Here is a 16,578-nt window from a genome sequence, read left to right as displayed (position 1 = left end):
ATGGTTTTTCCCACAATGCTGACACAGTCTCCCTTGACCCGGAGTAGATCTTCCAGCACCAGATTCCACTGACTGCGTCTGTCTAGGTCTTGCCTGACTTGCTCCCCTAGCAAACGATGCAACTGATTCTGATCTAGTTTGTGATCGAAATCTCGAGTCTCTTCCCCTTTTTATTGGTACTGAACTAGAAGAAGTAGTCGTCCTCTTTGATGTCTGAACTCTTGAGTCCCCAAATCGTTCATTCTTAGCCCTTTCAAGAGCTTTTGCACGATTGATCACCTCCTGGAACAAGGACAGGTTTAATACTATCAACATTTCTTTAAGTCTAGGGCGCAAGCCCTCCACGAACCATTCGCAAGCATCTTTTTCAGTAGGCACAAGCTCAGCTGCAAACCTGCTCAGCTTATTAAACTCACATTCGTACTCATATACAGAGCGGCTCATCTGCTTCAAATTCATAAACTCCTGCTTCATTTGTCGGATAAATTGGTCTCCAATATACTTGTTTTTAAATTATTTTAAAAACAATGACCAAGTCAACTGATCGGTTGACATCCTCATGGTGACGTTCGTCCACCATATCCTCGCCTGACCCCTCAATAAAGACACAACTCCATCTAATTTCTCCACTTCGGAACAGTGGAGACCATCTAACATGATTTTCAAATCATTCAACCAAAGATCCGCTGACACTGGACCTTCCTCAGCTTCTCCCTTAAATTCGGGAGCTCCTAAACTTCTCAACTCTTTTGCTACATTAATTCTTTGAGTTAGTGGAGCAGGAGGTTGAAGACGCGTCAGAATAGCGTCTAACGTTCTGAAAAATGTATCTTGATCTTGCACAGGCACTCCTTGAGATGCATGTTCTTCACCCTGCCTGGCCAGGGCAGGTGAATTACTGCTTTCAGCATGCCTATCTTCTCCCGCTTCACTTCGGGAGCTATTATGTCTGGACATCTAATAAGAATAAACACATTGTTCTATTAGCAAAACAGCATACTCATACTATACCAGATCAGAAGTTCTCGCTATTTGTTGGCATGTATTCCATTTAAAGACTCTATAGACTCTGGTTTATGCCTAGAATCGGCTAAACCATAGCTCTGATACCATTAAATGTAACACCCCCAACCCATACCCGACCCGGATATGAGTCAGAGATACTACATTGACTTTAAAACACAACTCTTAATAAATAATAGTAAAATATTTGAACTTATATTAAGAAAATACAATAATATACATACTGTAATATAAGTTTACCAAAATATTCAGAGCATACACAACTTAACCCTTTAATTACATGCCAACTGCTATTTACATAACAAAATGACCTACTGATTAAGTTGCTTCTGATCTGATGGTTGCAGGAGTAATACTGTCAAGCTGCTTCACCTGTCTCGTCTAATTCCTCGGATCCTACGTGTGAAACACTCACACGCTAAGTCATCGACTTAGTGAGGCAATAATAATAACAAGGCAATGTAATGTAATGAAAATGTCAGGATCATATGAGATGAGATGCAAACATGTACTTAATCAATGTAGTATACTTCATCAATATCCATACCTGTAAGCGTATGACTGTAACATTCATGAATCTGTATTAATAAGTTTATTGGCCCATGATAGCATATTGAGAACCTAAGGTATCGGAGTAATGTGAGGTTGTGCACTATGCTGTCACCACAGCTCGTATAAATGCACCGAAGTGCCCCGTAGAATTGCACCGTAGTGCCATATAATGATGTCCATAAGGACCACATAGAATTCCTTAAGAATCATATACATATACTATGGATCAAGTATGTGTCTTTCAAGACTTCACACATGTTCCAAAGGATATACATATGTCCTAAAGAACCGCGTAGAATTGCACCGTAGTGCCATATAAGGATGTCCATAAGGACCACATAGAATTCCTTAAGAATCATATACATATACTAGGGATCAAGTATGTGTCTTTCAATACTTCACACATGTTCCAAAGAATATACATATGTCCTAAAGAACCGCGTAGACCCTCTACCCTTGGCATGCCAACTATACCTATAGTTCTCATCTACATAACATGGGCTTTTACATTTCACGTAGTCTATATCGCGTAGACATGTAATTCCTTACCTTTTCACATAGCTCATAACTTTTCCCACATATTCATGTTATATAAGGCATTTTATATGAACTCATGTCATGTCTCATAATACCGAATATGCTCATGTACCAAGATATAAAATCTAGACTTATCACAAGTCTAGAATGGAGTATATTTCTATAATCATGCTATGCATATGCACTCACCTATACTTCTTTGCCTTTTCCTCGATCGATCCTACTTGTAGATTGTTCCCGAACTTGTGTAGGCTAGCATGATTATAGAAATATACTCCATTCTAGACTTGTGATAAGTCTAGATTTTATATCTTGGTACATGAGCATATTCGGTATTATGAGACATGACATGAGTTCATATAAAATGCCTTATATAACATGAATTTGTGGGAAAAGTTATGAGCTATGTGAAAAGGTAAGGAATTACATGTCTACGCGATATAAACTACGTGAAATGTAAAAGCCCATGTTATGTAGATGAGAACTATAGGTATAGTTGGCATGCCAAGGGTAGAGGGTCTACGCGGTTCTTTGGGACATATGTATATTCTTTGGAACATGTGTGAAGTCTTGAAAGACACATACTTGATCCCTAGTATATGTATATGATTCTTAAGGAATTCTATGTGGTCCTTATGGACATCCTTATATGGCACTATGGTGCAATTCTACGCGGTTCTTTAGGACATATGTATATCCTTTGGAACATGTGTGAAGTCTTGAAAGACACATACTTGATCCATAGTATATGTATATGATTCTTAAGGAATTCTATGTGGTCCTTATGGACATCATTATATGGCACTACGGTGTAATTCTACGGGGCACTTCGGTGCATTTATACGAGTTGTGGTGACAACATAGTGCACAACCTCACATTACTCCGATACCTTAGGTTCTCAATATGCTATCATGGGCCAATAAACTTATTAATACAGATTCATGAATGTTACAGTCATACGCTTACAGGTATGGATATTGATGAAGTATACTACATTGATTAAGTACATGTTTGCATCTCATCTCATATGATCCTGACATTTTCATTACATTACATTGCCTTGTTATTATTATTGCCTCACTAAGTCGATGACTTAGCGTGTGAGTATTTCACACGTAGGATCCGAGGAATTAGACGAGACAGGTGAAACAGCTTGACAGTATTACTCCTGCAACCATCAGATCATAAGCAACTTAATCAGTATGTCATTTTGTTATGTAAATAGCAGTTGGCGTGTAATTAAAGGGTTAAGTTGTGTATGCTCTGAATATTTTGGTAAACTTATATTACAGTATGTATATTATTGTATTTTCTTAATATAAGTTCAAATATTTTACTATTATTTATTAAGAGTTGTGTTTTAAAGTCAATGTAGTATCTCTGACTCATATCCGGGTCGGGTATGGGTTGGGGGTGTTACATTTAATGGTATCAGAGCTATGGTTTAGCCGATTCTAGGCATAAACCAGAGTCTATAGAGTCTTTAAATGGAATACATGCCAACAAATAGCGAGAACTTCTGATCTGGTATAGTATGAGTATGCTGTTTTGCTAATAGAACAATGTGTTTATTCTTATTAGATGTCCGGACATAATAGCTCCCGAAGTGAAGCGGGAGAAGATAGGCATACTGAAAGCAGTAATTCACCTGCCCTGGCCAGGCAGGGTGAAGAACAGGCATCTCAAGGAGTGCCTGTGCAAGATCAAGATACGTTCTTCAGAACGTTAGACGCTATTCTGACGCGTCTTCAACCTCCTGCTCCACTAACTCAAAGAATTAATGTAGCAAAAGAGTTGAGAAGTTTAGGAGCTCCCGAATTTAAGGGAGAAGCTGAGGAAGGTCCAGTGTCAGCGGATCTTTGGTTGAATGATTTGAAAATCATGTTAGATGGTCTCCACTGTTCCGAAGTGGAGAAATTAGATGGAGTTGTGTCTTTATTGAGGGGTCAGGCGAGGATATGGTGGACGAACGTCACCATGAGGATGTCAACCGATCAGTTGACTTGGTCTTTGTTTTTAGAAGAATTTAAAAACAAGTATATTGGAGACCAGTTTTTCCGACAAATGAAGCAGGAGTTTATGAATTTGAAGCAGATAAGCCGCTCTGTATATGAGTACGAATGTGAGTTTAATAAGCTGAGCAGGTTTGTAGCTGAGCTTGTGCCTACTGAAAAAGATGCTTGCGAATGGTTCGTTGAGGGCTTGCGCCCTAGACTTAAAGAAATGTTGATAGTATTAAACCTGTCCTCGTTCCAGGAGGTGATCAATCGTGCAAAAGCTCTTGAAAGGGCTCAGAATGAACGATTTGGGGACTCAAGAGTTCAGACATCAAAGAGGACGACTACTTCTTCTAGCTCAGTACCAACAAAAAGGGGAAGAGACTCGGGATTTCGATCACAAACTAGATCAGAATCAGTTGCATCGTCTGCTAGGGGAGCAAGTCAGGAATTTTCTTAAGGGGGAGAGATTTGTAACATCCTCCATGCCGGGTTAGTGATTAATTTGCAAAGTTTCAACATTTGGTGATTTAAGTAAAATGATGGAAGATTGTAATGATTTAATTGAGTTATTTGGTGTAGGATTGAATTATAAAGAAGTGGAATTAAGAGGGTAAAAGAGTAATTGAGTAAATGAAATAATTAAATATTCCTTGGGGATTATATTAGAACCCACGTGGGCATTAGGTTTCCAGAATTCTCTCATTTCTTCTTCCTTCTTTCTTATATTCTTCTCTTCCTTCTCCAAACGTGGAGCTTGCAAGTAAAGGTAAGAATCTGAACCTTGGTAGTTTCTTTGATTTTTAAGATTGGAAATGAAAGTTGGGATGTTATATAAGCTAAAGGAAAGCTTATATGACATTAAGACAACAAGATGAGTGTTTTAGAGATAGATTTGGAAAATGAGTTTTTAGATGAAATTTTGATATGGATGGGTTTTTGATGTTTGAATAAGATTTTTGACTTGTCAATAAGCTAATTAAGAAGTATGAAGTAATAGAATTGAAATTAGAACAAGTTGGAATTGGAGTTAGATTCTTCAATTCTATATGGATGAGTAGTTTTCTTAGTTTTAGAGGTATTGAATGGATAATAATTAGTTTAAGTAAGTGTATGAGAGCTAAGAGTATTAAAGGGATTGAAATATGTATGTTTGAGCTGAAATGAGATGATTTCCGGGCTCAAAATAGGATTTCTGGGTTAGGGGAATCGGTACCCATTCAAGGGGAACCGATACCCCCTCAACGAATATGAAATTCCAAAATACTAGAGGGGAATCGATACCCCCAGGGGGGAACCGATACCCCCTCAACGAATATGAATTTCCAGAATGCTAGAGGGGAACCGATACCCCCAGGGGGGGAACCGATTCCCCCATGAGAAAAAAAAAGAGAAAAAAAGAAAGAAAGACTAAGCTATTAATTTCTTAAATTAGTAAGCTATTAAAGCTTAATTTCAAGACATAGACATCTGATGATCATCTTGAAAATTATGTTTATGTAGATACTGAGCCTACACAAGTTCGAGAACAATCTACAAGTAGGATCGATCGAGGAAAAGGCAAAGAAGTATAGGTGAGTGCATATGCATAGCATGATTATAGAAATATACTCCATTCTAGACTTGTGATAAGTCTAGATTTTATATCTTGGTACATGAGCATATTCGGTATTATGAGACATGACATGAGTTCATATAAAATGCCTTATATAACATGAATATGTGGGAAAAGTTATGAGCTATGTGAAAAGGTAAGGAATTATATGTCTACGCGATATAGACTACGTGAAATGTAAAAGCCCATGTTATGTAGATGAGAACTATAGGTATAGTTGGCATGCCAAGGGTAGAGGGTTTACGCGGTTCTTTGGGACATATGTATATTCTTTGGAACATGTGTGAAGTCTTGAAAGACACATACTTGATCCCTAGTATATGTATATGATTCTTAAGGAATTCTATGTGGTCCTTATGGACATCCTTATATGGCACTATGGTGCAATTCTACGCGGTTCTTTAGGACATATGTATATCCTTTGGAACATGTGTGAAGTCTTGAAAGACACATACTTGATCCATAGTATATGTATATGATTCTTAAGGAATTCTATGTGGTCCTTATGGACATCATTATATGGCACAACGGTGCAATTCTACGGGGCACTTCGGTGCATTTATACGAGCTGTGGTGACAGCATAGTGCACAACCTCACATTACTCCGATACCTTAGGTTCTCAATATGCTATCATGGACCAATAAACTTATTAATACAGATTCATGAATGTTACAGTCATACGCTTACAGGTGTGGATATTGATGAAGTATACTACATTGATTAAGTACATGTTTGCATCTCATCTCATATGATCCTGACATTTTCATTACATTACATTGCCTTGTTATTATTATTGCCTCACTAAGTCGATGACTTAGCGTGTGAGTGTTTCACACGTAGGATCCGAGGAATTAGACGAGACATGTGAAGCAGCTTGACAGTATTACTCCTGCAACCATCAGATCAGAAGCAACTTAATCAGTAGGTCATTTTGTTATGTAAATAGCAGTTGGCATGTAATTAAAGGGTTAAGTTGTGTATGCTCTGAATATTTTGGTAAACTTATATTACAGTATGTATATTATTGTATTTTCTTAATATAAGTTCAAATATTTTACTATTATTTATTAAGAGTTGTGTTTTAAAGTCAATGTAGTATCTCTGACTCATATCCGGGTCGGGTATGGGTTGGGGGTGTTACATCAGTGTACCACATGTTAAAACAATAAAACAATTTTTCAAAATATATGGAACACACTAGAGAATCCAATTATTTTTCAGATGCATTTTGCAGTTATCAATATGGATAACATGAACTTGTGCAATTTGATCGAATTCCAATAATAAGATCTTATTGAAGAGAATCGATTTCTAACCGATCTAATCAGACATTTCAGATTGATACTTTTAGAATTCCACTAAGTTTCTATATGCATCAGGAAAACGTCTAGGAACCTTTATACAAAATAATTCTAAATTCAGATTTACTGCGAGTGATTCCATTACCCAAACAATCAGGGGTATTTAGGAATATACTTTGAATTCATAGGATTTCAGCCCAATTGAACCAAATGAGGTATTCAGAATCTTTTCCTTCTGCGTTACTTGCGTTTTCCAACATGACCGAAGTGATTTTAGATGAAAATATAAAATCGAAGATTCAAGTCATTTACAATCTATGACTATCGATCATATTATCAAACAACTCGAGTTACACAACTCCCAAACTGATGCATGTCAACAAGTCAATTCATTATCCTTCTAGTGTATTCACTCTTTAATACCATAATGCAGATCCATAGATCATCCTCATAATCATCACTGAATAAATCTTCCAACGATCTTTATTTCATTTTCACGTTTCAACAATATTAAGAAATACGGACGTACTTGATCCATGGTTCATAACCCATAAGGACAATTCATCATGTAAGTTCAACAGTGTTTCCAAACTCATCCAATCACCTATTTAATCCTCAGTCATTGATGTTACTTAGTTCGTTTAGTAAGCAAGTCTATCCCGATTACTTTAAAGTTTTCCAAAATAATTCAGACGTTTCTGAATTTCAAATACACGTTGTACTTCATTTCATTTCAATTTATTCATATAATAAAGTCATTCTGGTATTCGTGGTTGATTTGACTCACGAATACCCACTTATTAGTATTGTATGCGCTCTAGAGTTGAGCTGAGCCAAGTACTTCCAGAATTATCATCGATCCAAATTTGAGAAGATGAACAAATATTAAAGTGGTACTTATATCATTCAGGTAATGATATAACACTAACGTTGGTTGATCACTTAAGCTGCGTTCCATAACTTTTAAGAGCAGTACAACATCCATGTTTATTTGGATTCCTTAATCAATCCAATACATTTACTTGTTCTAGGCCAATAGGGTATTTTGGTGCTCAGTTTTATCCCAATCATTACAGAGCTCGAGAGTATTTAATCATTCCTGAGCTTGCTGATATTCTTGAGTCATTTCCATTATAGGGTATTCTGGTCATTTTACAGATCTACGATATTTCAATTTTTTCCTTCCATCCGATCTTATTATTTAATTCCAATTTATCATCTATTTCAGACCATTCGAACAATTCTGATAAAAGAGCACCCTCAGATAAATTGTTCTTCAAGTATTTACTCATAACTCGGATATTTTCGGGTCAAGTGCTTTCTCAGATTTAACAAATGGAATATCATGAATTTTTTCTGTACCAAGACAGGATCTTAACAATTAAATACATACTTAATCGAGGTAAGTACGAATCTTCAAAGTACTTTCTCATTCAGGGTCAACTCATATTATTTTACCTCTCAAGGGCATTTTTGTAATTTCTTAACAAGATAATTTCGATATTAACTCTTAACCAAATAATATAATTTAGAGATCTTATGATTAATTATTTTTCCGAACATTCTTTGATCTTGAAATAATTCTTTAATCGACTTCTAGTATATTGCACAAACCCTCTTGGGTTTAAAAAAACTGGTTGTCCGTATTTCCTAAGCAAAACTAGCATTTCTTATGCACATATGAAATTTTACCGAATCAATATGTCTTTTCAGAGTTATTAACCAACTTCCAAGGACAATTTTTGTCATCTTACAATATAAGGGTATTTTCGTAATTTATCCTACCGGAGTATTCTTATAATTTCTCATCCAAGTACTTTTAACATTTAACCTTTGATGATATAAAATATATGTTACAAATCCATGGCTGATTTCTTTATCGCAAATCACACAACTTGTAATTTAATTCTAACATTCCCTCAATCTCTTATATTAATCATTCGATCCGAATTCAGTTATCGAATTTCTACCACATTTATATCGAGTGTATAATTATTCAACTCCATAAAAGTGACCAACATTATCTTATTCATGCATTTACCAATATCAACATGTTCCATAAAGCATAAACAGATAGTAAAATATTACCTCGATTTCCGTGCAATACTGATCGACTATAAAAATTCCATTCGAACATCTTTGATCTTCAATTCAACTTTCAATAATTCCTCAGATACATATCAACATAAATTATATAAAAAACAGAGCTTAATTACGATAAACGGATCGAATCGGGTGATAAATCAGTGAAAAATAGCTTACCAAATTCGAATTTGGTAAAACGGACTTCGAATTCGGATTCAGGACGTCGAAAGCATAAAATATAACTTTTCGAAAATTTAAAATTTTCAGTCAAAATCAAAGTCAACAGGTTTGACTGCCAATTTCGAGGCCTTCGGGTCCGAATTTCGAAAAACAGAATGCGGAATCGGATTTGGAATGTCGAAAAATGTCAGGATAGGTATACTCGGTCAAAGTCAAAGGTCGTTTAATGCCCGATCAAAGCCTGTCAAAGTTTTGGTCAACAGTGGTCAACGCCGGTCAATGGGTCGAGTCAACAGATCGGGTCAAGTCAACGGGTCGGGTCGGGTCAACAGGTCGGGTCGGGTTATGACCGGTCAAACCGATCAAAACAGTTCCAAAGCCGATCAAACCGATCACTTTTTCCTTCCCCACTAGCAGTGACAGCGCGTGGGGTGTGTGAATAGTGCTAAATTCCCGGAAAAATTTCTAAAAATTATTTTGAGCGATTTCGAGATACTTACAAAGCTCGATTCACAATTTTAAACGACGAAGAGCTCGATTTCAACAAATCGGAAACTTTAACCGCTTCACCTCCTCACGCGCCGCCGTCGACGGAAACCAAGAATGACACCGACAGACTCGGAACGATGCAAGGAACACAATGGTACGGGAGGTGTCGTAAACGGATGCTCGGATCGTCGTGAATCGACGAAAAACCAATTGAAATTGAGTTATTACCGACGATACTTCCGACTGAAATTAACAACGAACAACAACGATTCACGACAAAAGCTTTGAGGGGTTTTGTTCCTCGCTCGACAACGAGCACGATAGTGGTTTCGGCTCGTCGATCGAAGGTCGGACGACGAGTAGATCAGAGTTGAAAGAGGGGTTGACGGGATAAGAAAAACTGAAAAAATGTCCAGAAACATACGAAAAATTGGAGGTTTATATCATCTCATAATTAAAAATGATTAAACCAAGAGTTTAGCCATTGAACTTCCTGCACTTCATAAAACGATCTACAAACTTTATAATTTTGCAATTTAACCCACTGCTTCTTTCAAAATACCAAATTAAATCCACCACTTTATAATTTCTTAATTTTAGCCCCTAAATTAGGGTGTTACAGAAGGCCTGAATGAATTTAACACCATGTTTAAAAATGGTATTAAATATGCAACTCCAAATACAACGCGGCCATCTTTTTAATATGTGAGCTAAAATACCTGCAAGTTTAAACAAATAAATAAAATTAAGATGTGGTTGAACTTTGCATTTCTATGGAGATGGAGGAAGCAACTGATAAATCCAAAACAAGAACGAGTACCGCCTTTGGTTGAAGTACCGCTAGCGAATCAAGGGCCTCCCTTTTGTTTTAAAGTGATTTTATCCCCGAGACTAAGAGCAATCCCTTGGGTCTTGCTCCTTATCCTGATGTACCCACTAAGCTTTCCGTCTGCTTGTTTCTCGACACTCAAATTTACCAAGGCGTCCTCCCCGAACATGCTTTTTGCATACAGGTTAGCTGCCAGGAATCCACACTCACCATCTAGTGCGGATCTGAAAAGCAAACCAACCCGAAAAGATGGAAGGACAAGAATACATTAATAAAAAGGCAAATTATCTAGGAGCTCACATCAGAGATTTACAACTGCATTTTCTACAGAAACTTCCAAAGAAAGGTTTGTTTGAGCCACAAAACCAATATGATATAAGGTTGTTATGCTATAAATTTTGATCGAGATCGATTCTTTAAATTGTTTCACTACATAGTCACTTATAAATGGTATAGCCTGTTGTAGTATTCATATCACGCAACGTACAGCAAGGTATGCAGAAACCAAAAACTGCTCGGTTTACTTTTAAATCTATAAACCATTTCTAAATAAAGTTCACTTACTTTGCTGTAAGACACCTCATCTTGATGGACTTGATAATATGGTTAAGGAATTCCTTCTCATCTTGAATCACAGTGTTAACAGCAACCTGAATCACAAAAGCATTAATGAAAAATTAAATTGGAACATCAATAGGTGCGAAAACTGTAAGCACTGTCCCAAGAGAAGCATACAGATTCAAAGAGTGAAATCTATTAACGGTAACCAGGGAATAAAATTGAAGGGTAACCAAAGAGCAAATGACTGTGAGCAACTTACAAAATCGAGCTAATACATAACCGTTAGCAAACCAATCACATCAAGTTTGAAGGATACTAAGACATCAATGTTGAGCTAGATATCTAAAGATAGCAGGGAGGCACAAGTTTTTAATTACAAAGATACCTTGTTTTCCCACTCAAATTCTGCCCACATGGATCTGAATGCAGTATCGGTACAAACAGCAGGAGAGATATAGTCCATGATATCAATATGAATGTCACTAAGAACAACAACAGTTCTTTCGAGTACATTTGAAGTCTCATAAACGATATTCCCAAAAATGACACCAGTTTCAGTTGAAGACACCTTGATGTTGGCCTTTATTTGCTTGCTAGATTCAGGAGCGAGGGTATAATTTTGTGGACGCTCCACAAGTTTCAGGTCACCCATAGTTGCCAACTCCAAGCACAAATTCTGAAGAGTTTCCTTGGTTCGATTGATAACAGTGACATCAAGAACAATATCATAGTGATGGACAGTCACATATGCTTCAGCATATACTTGGTCACTAAATCCAGTCAGCTGAAGGATGCGATTAAGCTTATTTGCATCATCTGCATCCTTGACAAACTCTCCAGTGGCACGTTTTAAATCATCTTGAACCTCATCCTCCAATTCCAGCTGACTCATTCCCTGGAAGTTAGCAACTGAAACTTTCAGATACAAGCACATATATAAATCCATGACGAAATCCAAGAAAGAAATAATTTAAGAATAAATAAACAAAAAAATCTAAATAACCAAAAGGGGAAAAGGAGATAAAGCAGAACATTCTATCAAACCAAACCAAAAACACATGTTAAAACAGAAAACTAAAAAAAAGGGCTTATATGATCATCAGCTAAGATATGAGCAAGAACAACTTGGAACAAACCAAAAATGTTAATTTATGCACATACAATAACGATCGTAGAAGGTTTTCTCACCTTCCGACTTTTTAAATGGTAGAAGTCAATAAGGTCATCTGGTTGTGCATTAGAAACCTGAGCCTTTGGCTTTAATTCCTCAGTTTCTCTCAACTGTTTCTCTGAAAGCATTTTAACGAAACTCTGACGACAAGACTGCGACCATATTTTCCCGATCTCGTCACCAGTATTGCACAATAATCTCATGCAGAGAACAATCCTCTCATATGAATCATTATCAATTGGGTGTGGAACAGCAGGAGACTGTCCTAGTTGCAGCATAGAAACCATGATCAGCAATGCCTGTGTGGTCGCTTTGTTAACTTCAACTTTGGATGGCTGCACCTTTTCTAATCTCAAAACAAGTTTAGTCAGTGTGCAAGTGACAACTGCCCCGAGGAAAAACTCTCCAGTAAGGAGAAGAGATCTGAGATTCCCGGAAGCCAATGATCCCTGAACAATGGTTGGAGGGGAGAAAGCAGTCTCAGAGGCAGCACTCTGGGTTGCATAAGTACCATCAGCCAGAATAGCAGGCCTCCTGGAGGAGACGGTAATGGAGTTTGCTTGTGGAATTTTCTTTGAAGCATCAGTAGCTTCTCCTTCCTCAGAAACGGAGTAAAAAGGTAGGTCTCCTAGACACTGCTTGATGGTTGCTATGGCACTCTCAACTTCAGACAGTGAAAGGCAATACTCTCCAATAATCCAAAGGGCACAGGAGCAAACCCGTGCAGCTCGGATCTGATAGAATGTGTCCAACAGCCTAGTTATAATGGAAACTCTAAGTTTAGAGTTGGTTTCAATTATTTCCCGAACAAAAATGACAACATCAATAGCAGAAGCAACATTACTGTCTCCCAAGAAATCCATAAGCAGATGCAGAACCGTGCTTGCAACTTCTGGGAACTTGATTGCACAGGAATGAATAGCTTGAATGAGCATTGATCTATATTCTCCATTCTTCTCAAGTTCTCCGGTTTGAGTCTTCACAACTTCCTTCTTCAACAAAAGAACAACCTCATTGATATTTCAGGAAGTTATCAACTCAAGTACAATATCGAGCGTCTTCCTTTGGATGTCAAGATTTGGACTTGAAAGTGCCCTAAGCACATCCATGATCAAAACAACCATAATCTCTCTATGAGAAGATTTGAGCTCGTTCAACCGATCTAACACAATAAGCTTCACATTGTTGTCACTTTGGGAAAGAAGAAGCTGACAGTAAGTGTTGGCAGCAGCCTTAATAGCAGTGGGAGCAGATGACAGAAAGAAACAAGGGTGCCAGCACACTCATAAATAACTGCAGTTGATTGAGCATTCAATAAAGATATAATAATTTTAATATACTTTGATTTCTCCCCGCGATTTGTTCTGCAAACCTTACGAATAAGCTCCAGCACAACCACCTGAAGCAATTCATCCCATTCAGAAACCCTATCAACATGTGTCAAGAGGTAATTAATAGCTCGATCCTGCACACAAGTAAATAGCATAAGGAATGCATTTCGCTTGGCAGATGGATCCTGCTCTGTAGAAAGGGTCTTCTCAATTATTTCAGGAGCATCAACCAAAAGCTGATCACCTTGTGGAAGCTTATATATGGAAATGACAGCTAATATAGCATTCCTCCGAATAAATGAATGTCGATGCTCAATATTTTGCAAAACTGAAGGGATTAGTGGCTCAATAATCTCTGTCTCATTCAAGCGGCAGAGAAATCTCAAGGTCACACCACATATATATTCATTTGGATGTATAAGATTGTTCCTCAAATTTTGGCATATCAATATCATTTCAGGTAATACCTTCCCCTTTGCATCAGTTTTCTCAATTATCTCCAAGTATAAAAGCAAAAGTTTTTGGACAGTGTGATCCTCGGAAGGTAAAACATATCTGACAATGGTGATAAAAAGTTGGGGGAGTGTTTCGCCATTCAACAAAAGAATTATTGCTTTCTTCATGGCATCAATCTTTGCAGAAACATCATTTCCTTCAAGCGCTTCCTTAATCTCATTAGCAATTGCAGGCGATTCTTTGTCAAAGTGAATGAGAAGAGTGCAGGATTTCTCCATTGTTGCTAGTTTCAGGAAAGAAAAGGAACAATAAAAAATCAAATCATCAAGAAAAAACAAAGTACAAAATTGTAAAACATAGACATAGTTTACACAAATAGTTCAAAGTTCGACAATAAAAACCATTTAGAACAAAGATTAATCTGCTCTATGACCGTCTTCCTAAAAGATACCATCTCTCGATTACATCCATATGCATACATAAGGGCAAGTACACATCACTACTAAATGATTTGCATACAGATCTTGGGTAAAACATTGCTCTTCAACTCTTCTAAACAATAACAAGAAACAATTAATGCACAGTTCAAAGAAAATTTCTGCTTGAATGTCACATGAAAGCTCAACCCCGTAGATTTTTCAAATGCAAGCTTATACTAAACAGGAAGAGCCATCAATATAGGCCGTTCCAAATTCACAGGAAGAATCTACAACTCATACAAATCTATAATAATGCCACATTTGACACCGATCAAAATAAATAATCATGATGATTCCAGCTTAATCATCAATGGAAAATCACTGTTGATCTACCTACGGAGTAAGAAAAATGTAAGATCCGTTTGTTTTCATCTTTCTAGTTCCAACATTAGTGCTGAATTGGCAAATTAAAATCCAAACATAACGAATTTAGTAAACAAAATACACAATCACTACGAAAGTGCGGCTACAAAATGGTTGTCCTCCGAATTATGAAATACCCGTGGGAGCCAAATTCTCTTCGCAGCATATATCTATTACCGTTTCCAGCTTCGGAAACAAAATTAAGAATGCCTCCAAACGAAAAACAAATGCCGATAGAAGTAGGGAGTAAATCTATAGATCGAGAAGATTGGAAAGATTGAGAGAAAGAAATGTACCTCGAACGATCAGATCCGTCGAGAAGAGAGGCTGGTCGTTCTGAAGGTGAAGCAGCTTTATCCTTTTCTTTCCTGTGAATGGAAATGGGGTCGTTCTTCAAAATAGCATCGTTTTTATTGAGGGAAAATGAAGGAGAATGACTCTCTCAGGTCTATAGATCTACCTCCAAGAACACTGTAATTTCGATTTATATTTCTCTTTTGTACGGGACTTAACTACTATGGGAGGAAAGCTCTTTTAAAGCTTACCCTTATTCCTTATTCTCATATGTATTACGGTAAGATAATAAGATGTCTTCAAGTTGAGAGTATAGATCTTTAAATTATGAAATGTACTTTGTGAGATTTGATCTCATGATTTTAAGGTTAAGAATTTTGTGCTTTACTAACTGAAAGATTCTTTTAAAAAAATTGATAAATACCATGATTTGAGGTAATATAGTGGCAATAATATTTATTTTATATTTATTTAATCAAATGACATTTAAATATTTTTTTAAAAGAACATTTAAATAATTTTACTGTAGAAGAAAGGTACAGTTTGTAAGATGTGTATTTAAGTCATAACATACATCAAGATCAAAATAAAAGAAACGAGAATAACGTAGTAAAATGTATAATAAAATTTGTACAAATTTTATTAAAAATAAATAACACACTATACGTATCACGAGTGGATCAAACTCTTGATGACATAAACATAAACATAAACATATTTAATTATGTATTTTGTGACGATTAGATCGAACAGTGATGACATAAACATAACATCTTCAATTATGTAATGAATATATGTTTAGATGACTATATTTAATACTTGTAAAATCTAAGCATAAAATTGTGTGATTTAAGATTTTCATTATCAAGGTTTGTTACTTTTCAGTTGACAAAGATAATTTTTAAAGTTAATCAGACTCGTATCAATATGACAATCAAATATAATTTTCACTTCTTCGTTTTGATTTTGGATGACTTTAACGCTAGAGATTTTACTCGAAAAACCTATCACATATATAAAAATCTACCCTATAAATCACATCTTTTAAAAAGAACTTCCGATATGACATACATTTGCCAAAATTTATTAAATAAAATTGTTTGAGGCGTCATTTGAAAGGAAAAATATAAAATGGGTATTATTTTTCTAAATTAACTATGAGTTGAATAAAACAGACTACGTTCGGCAAACTGTCCTTGTTAATTTCCCGTCTTCTTTTACTTTTGGGAGTTGGGGTGGTGGAGGTTCAAGGCTACAGCAATACATATCGTGTTAGGTTGAAGAAAGATTGCAAAACTACGCCTTTATGGTTT

At 36.4% G+C, this 16,578-nt stretch overlaps 1 pseudogene; it reads right to left on the bottom strand.

Annotated features, from left to right (window-relative positions):
* Positions 1–10,490: 10,490 nt before the first annotated feature.
* On the bottom strand, positions 10,491–15,406 carry LOC120161768 (annotated as a pseudogene).
* Positions 15,407–16,578: the final 1,172 nt, after the last annotated feature.

The sequence above is a fragment of the Hibiscus syriacus genome, unplaced genomic scaffold (assembly GCF_006381635.1).
Source record: "Hibiscus syriacus cultivar Baekdansim isolate YM2019G1 unplaced genomic scaffold, ASM638163v2 tig00111402_pilon, whole genome shotgun sequence".
In the NCBI taxonomy this organism is placed as follows: domain Eukaryota; kingdom Viridiplantae; phylum Streptophyta; class Magnoliopsida; order Malvales; family Malvaceae; genus Hibiscus; species Hibiscus syriacus.
This window is presented reverse-complemented; position numbering and strand designations above follow the sequence as displayed.